Below are 16,537 nucleotides of genomic sequence, written 5' to 3' on the forward strand. Positions count from 1 at the left end.
CTCTCACCAGGTTCTGTTACCCAGAATCCTTTGCAAACCTCAAAATGTGTCTAAAAAATACTTTTTCCTCACATTTCGGTGACACAAAGTTGTGGAATCTGAGAGGAGCCACAAATTACCTTCCATCCAGCGTTGCCCTAAGTCTCCTGATAAAAATGGTACCTCACTTGTGTGGGTAGGCCTAGTGCCCGCGACAGGAAATGCCCCAAAACACAAAGTGGACACATCACATTTTCTCAAAGAAAACAGAGGTTTCTTGCAAAGTGCCTACATGTGGATTTTGGCCTCTAGATCAGCCGCCACATAGGGAAACCTACCAAACCTGTGCATTTTAGAAAACTAGAGTCCTAGGGGAATCCAAGATGGGGTGACTTGTCGGGCTCTCCCCAGCTTCTGTTACCCAGAATCCTTTGCAAACCTCAAAATGTGGCTAAAAAAATACTTTTTCCTCACATTTCGGTGACAGAAAGTTGTGGAATCTGAGTGGAGACACAAATTTCCTTCCACCCAGCGTTCCCCCCAAGTCTCCCGATAAAAATGGCACCTCACTTGTGTGGGTAGGCCTAGTGCCTGCCACAGAAAATGCCCCAAAACACAAAGTTAACACATCACATTTTCTCAAAGAAAACAGAGGTTTTATTTGCAAAGTGCCTACCTGTGGATTTTGGCCTCTAGCTCAGCCGCCACCTAGGGAAACCTACCAAACGTGTGCATTTTTGAAAACTAGAGACCTAGGGGAATCCAAGACGGGGTGACTTGTCGGGCTCTCACCAGGTTTTGTTACCCAGAATCCTTTGCAAACCTCAAAATGTGCTAAACAAATACTTTTTCCTCACATTTCGGTGACAGAAAGTTGTGGAATCTGAGAGGAGTCACAAATGACCATCCACCCAGCGTTGCCCTAAATCTCCCGATGAAAAATGGTACCTCACTTGTGTGGGTAGGCCTAGTGCCCGCAACAGGAAATGCCCCAAAACACAAAGTGGACACATCACATTTTCTCAAAGAATACAGAGGTGTTTTTTGCAAAGTGCCTACCTGTGGATTTTGGCCTCTAGCTCAGCCGCTACCTAGGGAAACCTACCAAACCTGTGCATTTTTGAAAACTAGAGACCTAGGGGAATCCAAGACGGGGTGAATTGTCGGGCTCTCACCAGGTTCTGTTACACAGAATCCTTTGCAAAACCTCACAATGTGGCTAAAAATATACTTTTTCCTCACATTTCGGTGACAGAAAGTTGTGGAATATGAGAGGAGCCACAAATTAACTTCCACCCAGCGTTGCCCTAAGTCTCCCGATAAAAATGGTACCTCACTTGTGGGGGTAGGCCTAGTGCCTGCGACAGGAAATGCCCCAAAACACAAAGTGGACACATCACATTTTCTCAAAGAAAACAGAGATGTTTTTGCAAAGTGCCTACCTGTGGATTTTGGCCTCTATTCAGCCGCCACCTAGGGAAACCTACCAAACCTGTGCATTTTTGAAAACTAGAGACCTAGGGGAATCCAAGATGGGGTGACTTGTCGGGCTCTCCCCAGCTTCTGTTACCCAGAATCCTTTGCAAACCTCAAAATGTGGCTAAAAAAATACTTTTTCCTCACATTTCGGTGACAGAAAGTTGTGGAATCTGAGAGGAGCCACAAATTACCTTCCACCCAGCGTTGCCCTAAGTCTCCTGATAAAAATGGCACCTCACTTGTGTGGGTAGGCCTAGTGCCCACAACAGGACATGCCCTAAAACACAAAGTGGGCACAACACATTTTCTCAAAGAAAAGAGAGGTTTTTTTTGCAAAGTGCCTACCTGTGGATTTTGGGCTCTAGCTCAGCCGCTAACTTGGGAAACCTACCAAACCTGTGCATTTTTGAAAACTAGAGACCTAGGGGAATCCAAGATGGGGTGACTTGTCAGGCTCTCACCAGGTTCTGTTACCCAGAATCCTTTGAAAACCTCAAAATGTGTCTAAAAAATACTTTTTCCTCACATTTCTGTGACAGAAAGTTATGGAATCTGAGTGGAGACACAAATTCCCTTCCACCCAGCGTTCTCCCAAGTCTCCCGATAAAAATGGCACCTCACTTGTGTGGTAGGCCTAGTGCTCGTGACAGGAAATGCCCCAAAACACAAAGTGGACACATCACATTTTCTCAAAGAAAACAGAGTTTTTTTTTGCAAAGTGCCTACCTGTAGATTTTGGCCTCTAGCTCAGCCGCTACCTAAGGAAACCTACCAAACCTGTGCATTTTTGTAAACTAGAGACCTAGGGGAATCCAAGATGGGGTGAATTGTCAGGCTCTCACCAGGTTCTGTTACACAGAATCCTTTGCAAACCTCACAATGTGGCTAAAAATATACTTTTTCCTCACATTTCGGTGACAGAAAGTTGTGGAATATAAGAGGAGCCACAAATTACCTTCCAGCCAGCGTTGCCCTAAGTCTCCCGATAAAAATCGTACCTCACTTGTGTGGGTAGGCCTAGTGCCTGCGACAGGAAATGCCCCAAAACACAAAGTGGACACATAACATTTTCTCAAAGAAAACAGAGATGTTTTTGCAAAGTGCCTACCTGTGGATTTTGGCCTCTAGCTCAGCCGCCACCTAGGGAAACCTACCAAACCTGTACATTTTTGAAAACTAGAGACCTAGGGGAATCCAAGATGTGGTGACTTGTCGGGCTCTCACCAGGTTCTATTACCCAGAATCCTTTGCAAACCTCAAAATGTGGCTAAAAAAAACTTTTTCCTTACATTTCGGTGACAGAAAGTTGTGGAATCTGAGTGTAGCCACAAATTTCCTTCCACCCAGCGTTCCCCCAAGTCTCCTGATAAAAATGGCACCTCACTTGTGTGGGTAGTCCTAGTGCCCGCGACAGGAAATGCCTCAAAACACAAAGTGGACACATCACATTTTCTCAAAGAAAACAGAGTTTTTTTGCAAAGTGCCTACCTGTGGATTTTGGCCTCTAGCTCAGCCACCACCTATGGAAACCTACCAAACCTGTGCATTTTTGAAAACTAGAGACCTAGGGGAATCCAAGACGGGGTGACTTGTCGGGCTCTCACCAGGTTTTGTTACCCAGAATCCTTTGCAAACCTCAAAATGTGCCTAAAAAAATACTTTTTCCTCACATTTCGGTGACAGAAAGTTGTGGAATCTGAGAGGAGTCACAAATGACCATCCACCCAGCGTTGCCCTAAATCTCCCGATGAAAAATGGTACTTCACTTGTGTGGGTAGGCCTAGTGCCCGCAACAGGAAATGCCCCAAAACACAAAGTGGACACATCACATTTTCTCAAAGAAAACGTAGGTGTTTTTTGCAAAGTGCCTACCTGTGGATTTTGGCCTCTAGCTCAGCCGCCACATAGTGAAACCTACCAAACCTGTGCATTTTTAAAAACTAGATACCTAGGGGAATCCAAGATGGGGTGACTTGTCGGGCTCTCACCAGGTTCTGTTACCCAGAATCCTTTGCAAACCTCAAAATGTGGCTAAAAAAATACTTTTTCCTCACATTTCGGTGACAGAAAGTTGTGGAATCTGAGTGGAGACACAAATTTCCTTCCACCCAGCGTTCCCCCAAGACTCCCGATAAAAATGGCACCTCACTTGTGTGGGTAGGCCTAGTGCCCGCCACAGAAAATGCCCCAAAACACAAAGTGAACACATCACATTTTCTCAAAGAAAACAGAGTTTTTTTTGCAAAGTGCCTACCTGTGGATTTTGGCCTCTAGCTCAGCCGCCACCTATGGAAACCTACCAAACCTGTGCATTTTTGAAAACTAGAGACCTAGGGGAATCCAAGACGGGGTGACTTGTCGGGCTCTCACCAGGTTTTGTTACCCAGAATCCTTTGCAAACCTCAAAATGTTCCTAAAAAAATACTTTTTCCTCACATTTCGGTGACAGAAAGTTGTGGAATCTGAGAGGAGTCACAAATGACCATCCACCCAGCGTTGCCCTAAATCTCCCGATGAAAAATGGTACTTCACTTGTGTGGGTAGGCCTAGTGCCCGCAACAGGAAATGCCCCAAAACACAAAGTGGACACATCACATTTTCTCAAAGAAAACGTAGGTGTTTTTTGCAAAGTGCCTACCTGTGGATTTTGGCCTCTAGCTCAGCCGCCACCTAGGTAAACCTACCAAACCTGTGCATTTTGGAAAACTAGAGACCTAGGGGAATCCAAGACGGGGTGACTTGTCGGGCTCTCACTAGGTTCTGTTACCACGAATCCTTTGCAAACCTCAAAATGTGGCTAAAAAAATACTATTTCCTCACATTTCGGTGACAGAAAGTTGTGGAATCTGAGAGGAGCCACAAATTACACTCCACCCAGCGTTGCCCTAAGTCTCCCGATAAAAATGGCACCTCACTTGTGTGGGTAGGCTTAGTGCCCGCGACAGGAAATGCCCAAAAACACAAAGTGGACACATCACATTTTCTCAAAGAAAACAGAGGTTTTTTGCAAAGTGCCTACCTTTGGATTTTGGCCTCTAGCTCAGCCGCCACATAGTGAAACCGAACAAACCTGTGCATTTTTTAAAACTAGATACCTAGGGGAATCCAAGATGGGGTGACTTGTCGGGCTCTCACCAGGTACTGATACCCAGAATCCTTTGCAAACCTCATAATATGTCTAAAAAATACTTTTTCCTCACATTTCGGTGACACTAAGTAGTGGAATCTGAGAGGAGCCACAAATTACCTTCCATCCAGCGTTGCCCTAAGTCTCCTGATAAAAATGGTACCTCACTTGTGTGGGTAGGCCTAGTGCCCGCGACAGGAAATGCCCCAAAACACAAAGTGGACACATCACATTTTCTCAAAGAAAACAGAGGTTTCTTGCAAAGTGCCTACATGTGGATTTTGGCCTCTAGATCAGCCGCCACATTAGGGAAACCTACCAAACCTGTGCATTTTTGAAAACTAGAGTCCTCGGGGAATCCAAGATGGGGTGACTTGTCGGGCTCTCCCCAGCTTCTGTTACCCAGAATCCTTTGCAAACCTCAAAATGTGGCTAAAAAAATACTTTTTCCTCACATTTCGGTGACAGAAAGTTGTGAAAAATGAGTGGAGACACAAATTTCCTTCCACCCAGCGTTCCCCCAAGTCTCCAGATAAAAATGGCACCTCACTTGTGTGGGTAGGCCTAGTGCCCGCAACAGGACATGCCCTAAAACACAAAGTGGGCACATCACATTTTCTCAAAGAAACAAGAGGTTTTTTTTGCAAAGTGCCTACCTATGGATTTTGGGCTCTAGCTCAGCCGCTAACTTGGGAAACCTACCAAACCTGTGCATTTTTGAAAACTAGAGACCTAGGGGAATCCAAGATGGGGTGACTTGTCAGGCTCTCACCAGGTTCTGTTACCCAGAATCCTTTGAAAACCTCAAAATGTGTCTAAAAAATACTTTTTCCTCACATTTCGGTGACAGAAAGTTCTGGAATCTGAGTGGAGACACAAATTCCCTTCCACCCAGCGTTCCCCCAAGTCTCCCGATAAAAATGGCACCTCACTTGTGTGGGTAGGCCTAGTGCTCGTGACAGGATATGCCCCAAAACACAAAGTGGACACAACACATTTTCTCAAAGAAAACAGAGTTGTTTTTTGCAAAGTGCCTACCTGTGGATTTTGGCCTCTAGCTCAGCCGCTACCTAGGGAAACCTACCAAACCTGTGCATTTTTGAAAACTAGAGACCTTGGGGAATCCAAGACGGGGTGAATTGTCGGGCTCTCACCAGGTTCGGTTATATAGAATCCTTTGCAAACCTCACAATGTGGCTAAAAATATACTTTTTCCTCACATTTCGGTGACAGAAAGTTGTGGAATATGAGAGGAGCCACAAATTACCTTCCAGCCAGCGTTGCCCTAAGTCTCCCGATAAAAATGGTACCTCACTTGTGTGGGTAGGCCTAGTGCCTGCGACAGGAAATGCCCCAAAACACAAAGTGGACACATAACATTTTCTCAAAGAAAACAGAGATGTTTTTGCAAAGTGCCTACCTGTGGATGTTGGCCTCTAGCTCAGCCGCCACCTAGGGAAACCTACCACACCTGTGCATTTTTGAAAACTAGAGACCTAGGGGAATCCAAGATGGGGTGACTTGTCGGGCTCTCACCAGGTTCTGTTACCCAGAATCCTTTGCAAACCTCAAAATGTGGCTACAAAAAACTTTTTCCTTACATTTCGGTGACAGAAAGTTGTGGAATCTGAGTGTAGCCACAAATTTCCTTCCACCCAGCGTTCCCCCAAGTCTCCTGATAAAAATGGCACCTCACTTGTGTGGGTAGTCCTAGTGCCCGCGACAGGAAATGCCTCAAAACACAAAGTGGACACATCACATTTTCTCAAAGAAAACAGAGTTTTTTTGCAAAGTGCCTACCAGTGGATTTTGGCCTCTAGCTCAGCCGCCACATAGTGAAACCTACCAAACCTGTGCATTTTTAAAAACTAGATACCTAGGGGAATCCAAGATGGAGTGACTTGTCGGGCTCTCACCAGGTTCTGTTACCCAGAATCCTTTGCAAACCTCAAAATGTGGCTAAAAAAATACTTTTTCCTCACATTTCGGTGACAGAAAGTTGTGGAATCTGAGTGGAGACACAAATTTCCTTCCACCCAGCGTTCCCCCAAGTCTCCCGATAAAAATGGCACCTCACTTGTGTGGGTAGGCCTAGTGCCCGCGACAGGAAATGCCTCAAAACACAAAGTGGACACATCACATTTTCTCAAAGAAAACAGAGTTTTTTTGCAAAGTGCCTACCTGTGGATTTTGGCCTCTAGCTCAGCCGCCACCTATGGAAACCTACCAAACCTGTGCATTTTTGAAAACTAGAGACCTAGGGGAATCCAAGACGGGGTGACTTGTCGGGCTCTCACCAGGTTTTGTTACCCAGAATCCTTTGCAAACCTCAAAATGTGCCTAAAAAAATACTTTTTCCTCACATTTCGGTGACAGAAAGTTGTGGAATCTGAGAGGAGTCACAAATGACCATCCACCCAGCGTTGCCCTAAATCTCCCGATGAAAAATGGTACTTCACTTGTGTGGGTAGGCCTAGTGCCCGCAACAGGAAATGCCCCAAAACACAAAGTGGACACATCACATTTTCTCAAAGAAAACGTAGGTGTTTTTTGCAAAGTGCCTACCTGTGGATTTTGGCCTCTAGCTCAGCCGCCACATAGTGAAACCTACGAAACCTGTGCATTTTTAAAAACTAGATACCTAGGGGAATCCAAGATGGGGTGACTTGTCGGGCTCTCACCAGGTTCTGTTACCCAGATTCCTTTGCAAACCTCAAAATGTGGCTAAAAAAATACTTTTTCCTCACATTTCGGTGACAGAAAGTTGTGGAATCTGAGTGGAGACACAAATTTCCTTCCACCCAGCGTTCCCCCAAGACTCCCGATAAAAATGGCACCTCACTTGTGTGGGTAGGCCTAGTGCCCGCCACAGAAAATGCCCCAAAACACAAAGTGAACACATCACATTTTCTCAAAGAAAACAGAGTTTTTTTTGCAAAGTGCCTACCTGTGGATTTTGGCCTCTAGCTCAGCCGCCACCTATGGAAACCTACCAAACCTGTGCATTTTTGAAAACTAGAAACCTAGGGGAATCCAAGACGGGGTGACTTGTCGGGCTCTCACCAGGTTTTGTTACCCAGAATCCTTTGCAAACCTCAAAATGTGCCTAAAAAAATACTTTTTCCTCACATTTCGGTGACAGAAAGTTGTGGAATCTGAGAGGAGTCACAAATGACCATCCACCCAGCGTTGCCCTAAATCTCCCGATGAAAAATGGTACTTCACTTGTGTGGGTAGGCCTAGTGCCCGCAACAGGAAATGCCCCAAAACACAAAGTGGACACATCACATTTTCTCAAAGAAAACGTAGGTGTTTTTTGCAAAGTGCCTACCTGTGGATTTTGGCCTCTAGCTCAGCCGCCACCTAGGTAAACCTACCAAACCTGTGCATTTTGGAAAACTAGAGACCTAGGGGAATCCAAGACGGGGTGACTTGTCGGGCTCTCACTAGGTTCTGTTACCACGAATCCTTTGCAAACCTCAAAATGTGGCTAAAAAAATACTATTTCCTCACATTTCGGTGACAGAAAGTTGTGGAATCTGAGAGGAGCCACAAATTACACTCCACCCAGCGTTGCCCTAAGTCTCCCGATAAAAATGGCACCTCACTTGTGTGGGTAGGCTTAGTGCCCGCGACAGGAAATGCCCAAAAACACAAAGTGGACACATCACATTTTCTCAAAGAAAACAGAGGTTTTTTGCAAAGTGCCTACCTTTGGATTTTGGCCTCTAGCTCAGCCGCCACATAGTGAAACCGAACAAACCTGTGCATTTTTTAAAACTAGATACCTAGGGGAATCCAAGATGGGGTGACTTGTCGGGCTCTCACCAGGTTCTGATACCCAGAATCCTTTGCAAACCTCATAATATGTCTAAAAAATACTTTTTCCTCACATTTCGGTGACACAAAGTTGTGGAATCTGAGAGGAGCCACAAATTACCTTCCATCCAGCGTTGCCCTAAGTCTCCTGATAAAAATGGTACCTCACTTGTGTGGGTAGGCCTAGTGCCCGCGACAGGAAATGCCCCAAAACACAAAGTGGACACATCACATTTTCTCAAAGAAAACAGAGGTTTCTTGCAAAGTGCCTACATGTGGATTTTGGCCTCTAGATCAGCCGCCACATTAGGGAAACCTACCAAACCTGTGCATTTTTGAAAACTAGAGTCCTAGGGGAATCCAAGATGGGGTGACTTGTCGGGCTCTCCCCAGCTTCTGTTACCCAGAATCCTTTGCAAACCTCAAAATGTGGCTAAAAAAATACTTTTTCCTCACATTTCGGTGACAGAAAGTTGTGAAAAATGAGTGGAGACACAAATTTCCTTCCACCCAGCGTTCCCCCAAGTCTCCAGATAAAAATGGCACCTCACTTGTGTGGGTAGGCCTAGTGCCCGCAACAGGACATGCCCTAAAACACAAAGTGGGCACATCACATTTTCTCAAAGAAACAAGAGGTTTTTTTTGCAAAGTGCCTACCTGTGGATCTTGGGCTCTAGCTCAGCCGCTAACTTGGGAAACCTACCAAACCTGTGCATTTTTGAAAACTAGAGACCTAGGGGAATCCAAGATGGGGTGACTCGTCAGGCTCTCACCAGGTTCTGTTACCCAGAATCCTTTGAAAACCTCAAAATGTGTCTAAAAAATACTTTTTCCTCACATTTCGGTGACAGAAAGTTCTGGAATCTGAGTGGAGACACAAATTCCCTTCCACCCAGCGTTCCCCCAAGTCTCCCGATAAAAATGGCACCTCACTTGTGTGGGTAGGCCTAGTGCTCGTGACAGGATATGCCCCAAAACACAAAGTGGACACAACACATTTTCTCAAAGAAAACAGAGTTTTTTTTTGCAAAGTGCCTACCTGTGGATTTTGGCCTCTAGCTCAGCCGCTACCTAGGGAAACCTACCAAACCTGTGCATTTTTGAAAACTAGAGACCTTGGGGAATCCAAGACGGGGTGAATTGTCGGGCTCTCACCAGGTTCTGTTATACAGAATCCTTTGCAAACCTCACAATGTGGCTAAAAATATACTTTTTCCTCACATTTCGGTGACAGAAAGTTGTGGAATATGAGAGGAGCCACAAATTACCTTCCAGCCAGCGTTGCCCTAAGTCTCCCGATAAAAATGGTACCTCACTTGTGTGGGTAGGGCTAGTGCCTGCGACAGGAAATGCCCCAAAACACAAAGTGGACACATAACATTTTCTCAAAGAAAACAGAGATGTTTTTGCAAAGTGCCTACCTGTGGATGTTGGCCTCTAGCTCAGCCGCCACCTAGGGAAACCTACCACACCTGTGCATTTTTGAAAACTAGAGACCTAGGGGAATCCAAGATGGGGTGACTTGTCGGGCTCTCACCAGGTTCTGTTACCCAGAATCCTTTGCAAACCTCAAAATGTGGCTACAAAAAACTTTTTCCTTACATTTCGGTGACAGAAAGTTGTGGAATCTGAGTGTAGCCACAAATTTCCTTCCACCCAGCGTTCCCCCAAGTCTCCTGATAAAAATGGCACCTCACTTGTGTGGGTAGTCCTAGTGCCCGCGACAGGAAATGCCTCAAAACACAAAGTGGACACATCACATTTTCTCAAAGAAAACAGAGTTTTTTTGCAAAGTGCCTACCTGTGGATTTTGGCCTCTAGCTCAGCCGCCACATAGTGAAACTTACCAAACCTGTGCATTTTTAAAAACTAGATACCTAGGGGAATCCAAGATGGGGTGACTTGTCGGGCTCTCACCAGGTTCTGTTACCCAGAATCCTTTGCAAACCTCAAAATGTGCCTAAAAAAATACTTTTTCCTCACATTTCGGTGACAGAAAGTTGTGGAATCTGAGAGGAGTCACAAATGACCATCCACCCAGCGTTGCCCTAAATCTCCCGATGAAAAATGGTACTTCACTTGTGTGGGTAGGCCTAGTGCCCGCAACAGGAAATGCCCCAAAACACAAAGTGGACACATCACATTTTCTCAAAGAAAACGTAGGTGTTTTTTGCAAAGTGCCTACCTGTGGATTTTGGCCTCTAGCTCAGCCGCCACATAGTGAAACCTACCAAACCTGTGCATTTTTAAAAACTAGATACCTAGGGGAATCCAAGATGGGGTGACTTGTCGGGCTCTCACCAGGTTCTGTTACCCAGAATCCTTTGCAAACCTCAAAATGTGGCTAAAAAAATACTTTTTCCTCACATTTCGGTGACAGAAAGTTGTGGAATCTGAGTGGAGACACAAATTTCCTTCCACCCAGCGTTCCCCCAAGACTCCCGATAAAAATGGCACCTCACTTGTGTGGGTAGGCCTAGTGCCCGCCACAGAAAATGCCCCAAAACACAAAGTGAACACATCACATTTTCTCAAAGAAAACAGAGTTTTTTTTGCAAAGTGCCTACCTGTGGATTTTGGCCTCTAGCTCAGCCGCCACCTATGGAAACCTACCAAACCTGTGCATTTTTGAAAACTAGAAACCTAGGGGAATCCAAGACGGGGTGACTTGTCGGGCTCTCACCAGGTTTTGTTACCCAGAATCCTTTGCAAACCTCAAAATGTGCCTAAAAAAATACTTTTTCCTCACATTTCGGTGACAGAAAGTTGTGGAATCTGAGAGGAGTCACAAATGACCATCCACCCAGCGTTGCCCTAAATCTCCCGATGAAAAATGGTACTTCACTTGTGTGGGTAGGCCTAGTGCCCGCAACAGGAAATGCCCCAAAACACAAAGTGGACACATCACATTTTCTCAAAGAAAACGTAGGTGTTTTTTGCAAAGTGCCTACCTGTGGATTTTGGCCTCTAGCTCAGCCGCCACCTAGGTAAACCTACCAAACCTGTGCATTTTGGAAAACTAGAGACCTAGGGGAATCCAAGACGGGGTGACTTGTCGGGCTCTCACTAGGTTCTGTTACCACGAATCCTTTGCAAACCTCAAAATGTGGCTAAAAAAATACTATTTCCTCACATTTCGGTGACAGAAAGTTGTGGAATCTGAGAGGAGCCACAAATTACACTCCACCCAGCGTTGCCCTAAGTCTCCCGATAAAAATGGCACCTCACTTGTGTGGGTAGGCTTAGTGCCCGCAACAGGAAATGCCCAAAAACACAAAGTGGACACATCACATTTTCTCAAAGAAAACAGAGGTTTTTTGCAAAGTGCCTACCTTTGGATTTTGGCCTCTAGCTCAGCCGCCACATAGTGAAACCGAACAAACCTGTGCATTTTTTAAAACTAGATACCTAGGGGAATCCAAGATGGGGTGACTTGTCGGGCTCTCACCAGGTTCTGATACCCAGAATCCTTTGCAAACCTCATAATATGTCTAAAAAATACTTTTTCCTCACATTTCGGTGACACAAAGTTGTGGAATCTGAGAGGAGCCACAAATTACCTTCCATCCAGCGTTGCCCTAAGTCTCCTGATAAAAATGGTACCTCACTTGTGTGGGTAGGCCTAGTGCCCGCGACAGGAAATGCCCCAAAACACAAAGTGGACACATCACATTTTCTCAAAGAAAACAGAGGTTTCTTGCAAAGTGCCTACATGTGGATTTTGGCCTCTAGATCAGCCGCCACATTAGGGAAACCTACCAAACCTGTGCATTTTTGAAAACTAGAGTCCTCGGGGAATCCAAGATGGGGTGACTTGTCGGGCTCTCCCCAGCTTCTGTTACCCAGAATCCTTTGCAAACCTCAAAATGTGGCTAAAAAAATACTTTTTCCTCACATTTCGGTGACAGAAAGTTGTGAAAAATGAGTGGAGACACAAATTTCCTTCCACCCAGCGTTCCCCCAAGTCTCCAGATAAAAATGGCACCTCACTTGTGTGGGTAGGCCTAGTGCCCGCAACAGGACATGCCCTAAAACACAAAGTGGGCACATCACATTTTCTCAAAGAAACAAGAGGTTTTTTTTGCAAAGTGCCTACCTGTTGATCTTGGGCTCTAGCTCAGCCGCTAACTTGGGAAACCTACCAAACCTGTGCATTTTTGAAAACTAGAGACCTAGGGGAATCCAAGATGGGGTGACTTGTCAGGCTCTCACCAGGTTCTGTTACCCAGAATCCTTTGAAAACCTCAAAATGTGTCTAAAAAATACTTTTTCCTCACATTTCGGTGACAGAAAGTTCTGGAATCTGAGTGGAGACACAAATTCCCTTCCACCCAGCGTTCCCCCAAGTCTCCCGATAAAAATGGCACCTCACTTGTGTGGGTAGGCCTAGTGCTCGTGACAGGATATGCCCCAAAACACAAAGTGGACACAACACATTTTCTCAAAGAAAACAGAGTTTTTTTTTGCAAAGTGCCTACCTGTGGATTTTGGCCTCTAGCTCAGCCGCTACCTAGGGAAACCTACCAAACCTGTGCATTTTTGAAAACTAGAGACCTTGGGGAATCCAAGACGGGGTGAATTGTCGGGCTCTCACCAGGTTCTGTTATACAGAATCCTTTGCAAACCTCACAATGTGGCTAAAAATATACTTTTCCTCACATTTCGGTGACAGAAAGTTGTGGAATATGAGAGGAGCCACAAATTACCTTCCAGCCAGCATTGCCCTAAGTCTCCCGATAAAAATGGTACCTCACTTGTGTGGGTAGGCCTAGTGCCTGCGACAGGAAATGCCCCAAAACACAAAGTGGACACATAACATTTTCTCAAAGAAAACAGAGATGTTTTTGCAAAGTGCCTACCTGTGGATGTTGGCCTCTAGCTCAGCCGCCACCTAGGGAAACCTACCACACCTGTGCATTTTTGAAAACTAGAGACCTAGGGGAATCCAAGATGTGGTGACTTGTCGGGCTCTCACCAGGTTCTGTTACCCAGAATCCTTTGCAAACCTCAAAATGTGACTACAAAAAACTTTTTCCTTACATTTCAGTGACAGAAAGTTGTGGAATCTGAGTGTAGCCACAAATTTCCTTCCACCCAGCGTTCCCCCAAGTCTCCTGATAAAAATGGCACCTCACTTGTGTGGGTAGTCCTAGTGCCCGCGACAGGAAATGCCTCAAAACACAAAGTGGACACATCACATTTTCTCAAAGAAAACAGAGTTTTTTTGCAAAGTGCCTACCTGTGGATTTTGGCCTCTAGCTCAGCTGCCACATAGTGAAACCTACCAAACCTGTGCATTTTTAAAAACTAGATACCTAGGGGAATCCAAGATGGGGTGACTTGTCGGGCTCTCACCAGGTTCTGTTACCCAGAATCCTTTGCAAACCTCAAAATGTGGCTAAAAAAATACTTTTTCCTCACATTTCGGTGACAGAAAGTTGTGGAATCTGAGTGGAGACACAAATTTCCTTCCACCCAGCGTTCCCCCAAGTCTCCCGATAAAAATGGCACCTCACTTGTGTGGGTAGGCCTAGTGCCCGCCACAGAAAATGCACCAAAACACAAAGTGAACACATCACATTTTCTCAAAGAAAACAGAGGTTTTTTTGCAAAGTGCCTACCTGTGGATTTTGGCCTCTAGCTCAGCCGCCACCTAGGGAAACCTACCAAACCTGTGCATTTTTGAAAACTAGAGACCTAGGGAAATCAAAGACGGGGTGACTTGTCGGGCTCTCACCAGGTTTTGTTACCCAGAATCCTTTGCAAACCTCAAAATGTGCCAAAAAAATACTTTTTCCTCACATTTCGGTGACAGAAAGTTGTGGAATCTGAGAGGAGTCACAAATGACCATCCACCCAGCGTTGCCCTAAATCTCCCGATGAAAAATGGTACCTCACTTGTGTGGGTAGGCCTAGTGCCCGCAACAGGAAATGCCCCAAAACACAAAGTGGACACATCACATTTTCTCAAAGAAAACAGAGGTGTTTTTTGCAAAGTGCCTACCTGTGGATTTTGGCCTCTAGCTCAGCCGCCACATAGTGAAACCTAACAAACCTGTGCATTTTTTAAAACTAGAGACATAGGGGAATCCAAGACGGGGTGACTTGTCGGGCTCTCACCAGGTTCTGTTACCACGAATCCTTTGCAAACCTCAAAATGTGGCTAATAAAATACTTTTTCCTCACATTTCGGTGACAGAAAGTTGTGGAATCTGAGAGGAGCCACAAATTACCTTCCACCCAGCGTTGCCCTAAGTCTCCCGATAAAAATGGCACCTCACTTGTGTGGGTAGACCTAGTGCCCGCGACAGGAAATGCCCCAAAACACAAAGTGGACACATCACATTTTCTCAAAGAAAACAGAGGTTTTTTGCAAAGTGCCTACCTGTGGATTTTGGCCTCTAGCTCAGCCGCCACATAGTGAAACCTAACAAACCTGTGCATTTTTTAAAACTAGATACCTAGGGGAATCCAAGATGGGGTGACTTGTCGGGCTCTCACCAGGTTCTGTTACCCAGAATCCTTTGTAAACCTCAAAATGTGTCTAAAAAATACTTTTTCCTCACATTTCGGTGACACAAAGTTGTGGAATCTGAGAGGAGCCACAAATTACCTTCCATCCAGCGTTGCCCTAAGTCTCCTGATAAAAATGGTACCTCACTTGTGTGGGTAGGCCTAGTGCCCGCAACAGGAAATGCCCCAAAACACAAAGTGGACACATCACATTTTCTCAATGAAAACAGAGGTGTTTCTTGCAAAGTGCCTACCTGTGGATTTTGGCCTCTAGCTCAGCCGCCACCTAGGGAAACCTACCAAACCTGTGCATTTTTTAAAACTAGAGTCCTAGGGGAATCCAAGATGTGGTGACTTGTTGGGCTCTCTCCAGCTTCTGTTACCCAGAATCCTTTGCAAACCTCAAAATGTGGCTAAAAAAATACTTTTTCCTCACATTTCGGTGACAGAAAGTTCTGGAATCTGAGTGGAGACACAAATTCCCTTCCACCCAGCGTTCCCCCAAGTCTCCCGATAAAAATGGCACCTCACTTGTGTGTGTAGGCCTAGTGCTCGTGACAGGATATGCCCCAAAACACAAAGTGGACACAACACATTTTCTCAAAGAAAACAGAGTTTTTTTTTGCAAAGTGCCTACCTGTGGATTTTGGCCTCTAGCTCAGCCGCTACCTAGGGAAACCTACCAAACCTGTGCATTTTTTAAAACTAGAGACCTTGGGGAATCCAAGACGGGGTGAATTGTCGGGCTCTCACCAGGTTCTGTTATACAGAATCCTTTGCAAACCTCACAATGTGGCTAAAAATATACTTTTTCCTCACATTTCGGTGACAGAAAGTTGTGGAATATGAGAGGAGCCACAAATTACCTTCCAGCCAGCGTTGCCCTAAGTCTCCCGATAAAAATGGTACCTCACTTGTGTGGGTAGGCCTAGTGCCTGCGACAGAAAATGCCCCAAAACACAAAGTGGACACATAACATTTTCTCAAAGAAAACAGAGATGTTTTTGCAAAGTGCCTACCTGTGGATGTTGGCCTCTAGCTCAGCCGCCACCTAGGGAAACCTACCACACCTGTGCATTTTTGAAAACTAGAGACCTAGGGGAATCCAAGACGGGGTGACTTGTCGGGCTCTCACTAGGTTCTGTTACCACGAATCCTTTGCAAACCTCAAAATGTGGCTAAAAAAATACTATTTCCTCACATTTCGGTGACAGAAAGTTGTGGAATCTGAGAGGAGCCACAAATTACACTCCACCCAGCGTTGCCCTAAGTCTCCCGATAAAAATGGCACCTCACTTGTGTGGGTAGGCTTAGTGCCCGCGACAGGAAATGCCCAAAAACACAAAGTGGACACATCACATTTTCTCAAAGAAAACAGAGGTTTTTTGCAAAGTGCCTACCTGTGGATTTTGGCCTCTAGCTCAGCCGCCACATAGTGAAACCGAACAAACCTGTGCATTTTTTAAAACTAGATACCTAGGGGAATTCAAGATGGGGTGACTTGTCGGGCTCTCACCAGGTTCTGATACCCAGAATCCTTTGCAAACCTCATAATATGTCTAAAAAATACTTTTTCCTCACATTTCGGTGACACAAAGTTGTGGAATCTGAGAGGAGCCA

This window comes from Pleurodeles waltl, chromosome 4_2, assembly GCF_031143425.1.
Source record: "Pleurodeles waltl isolate 20211129_DDA chromosome 4_2, aPleWal1.hap1.20221129, whole genome shotgun sequence".
NCBI lineage: Eukaryota > Metazoa > Chordata > Amphibia > Caudata > Salamandridae > Pleurodeles > Pleurodeles waltl.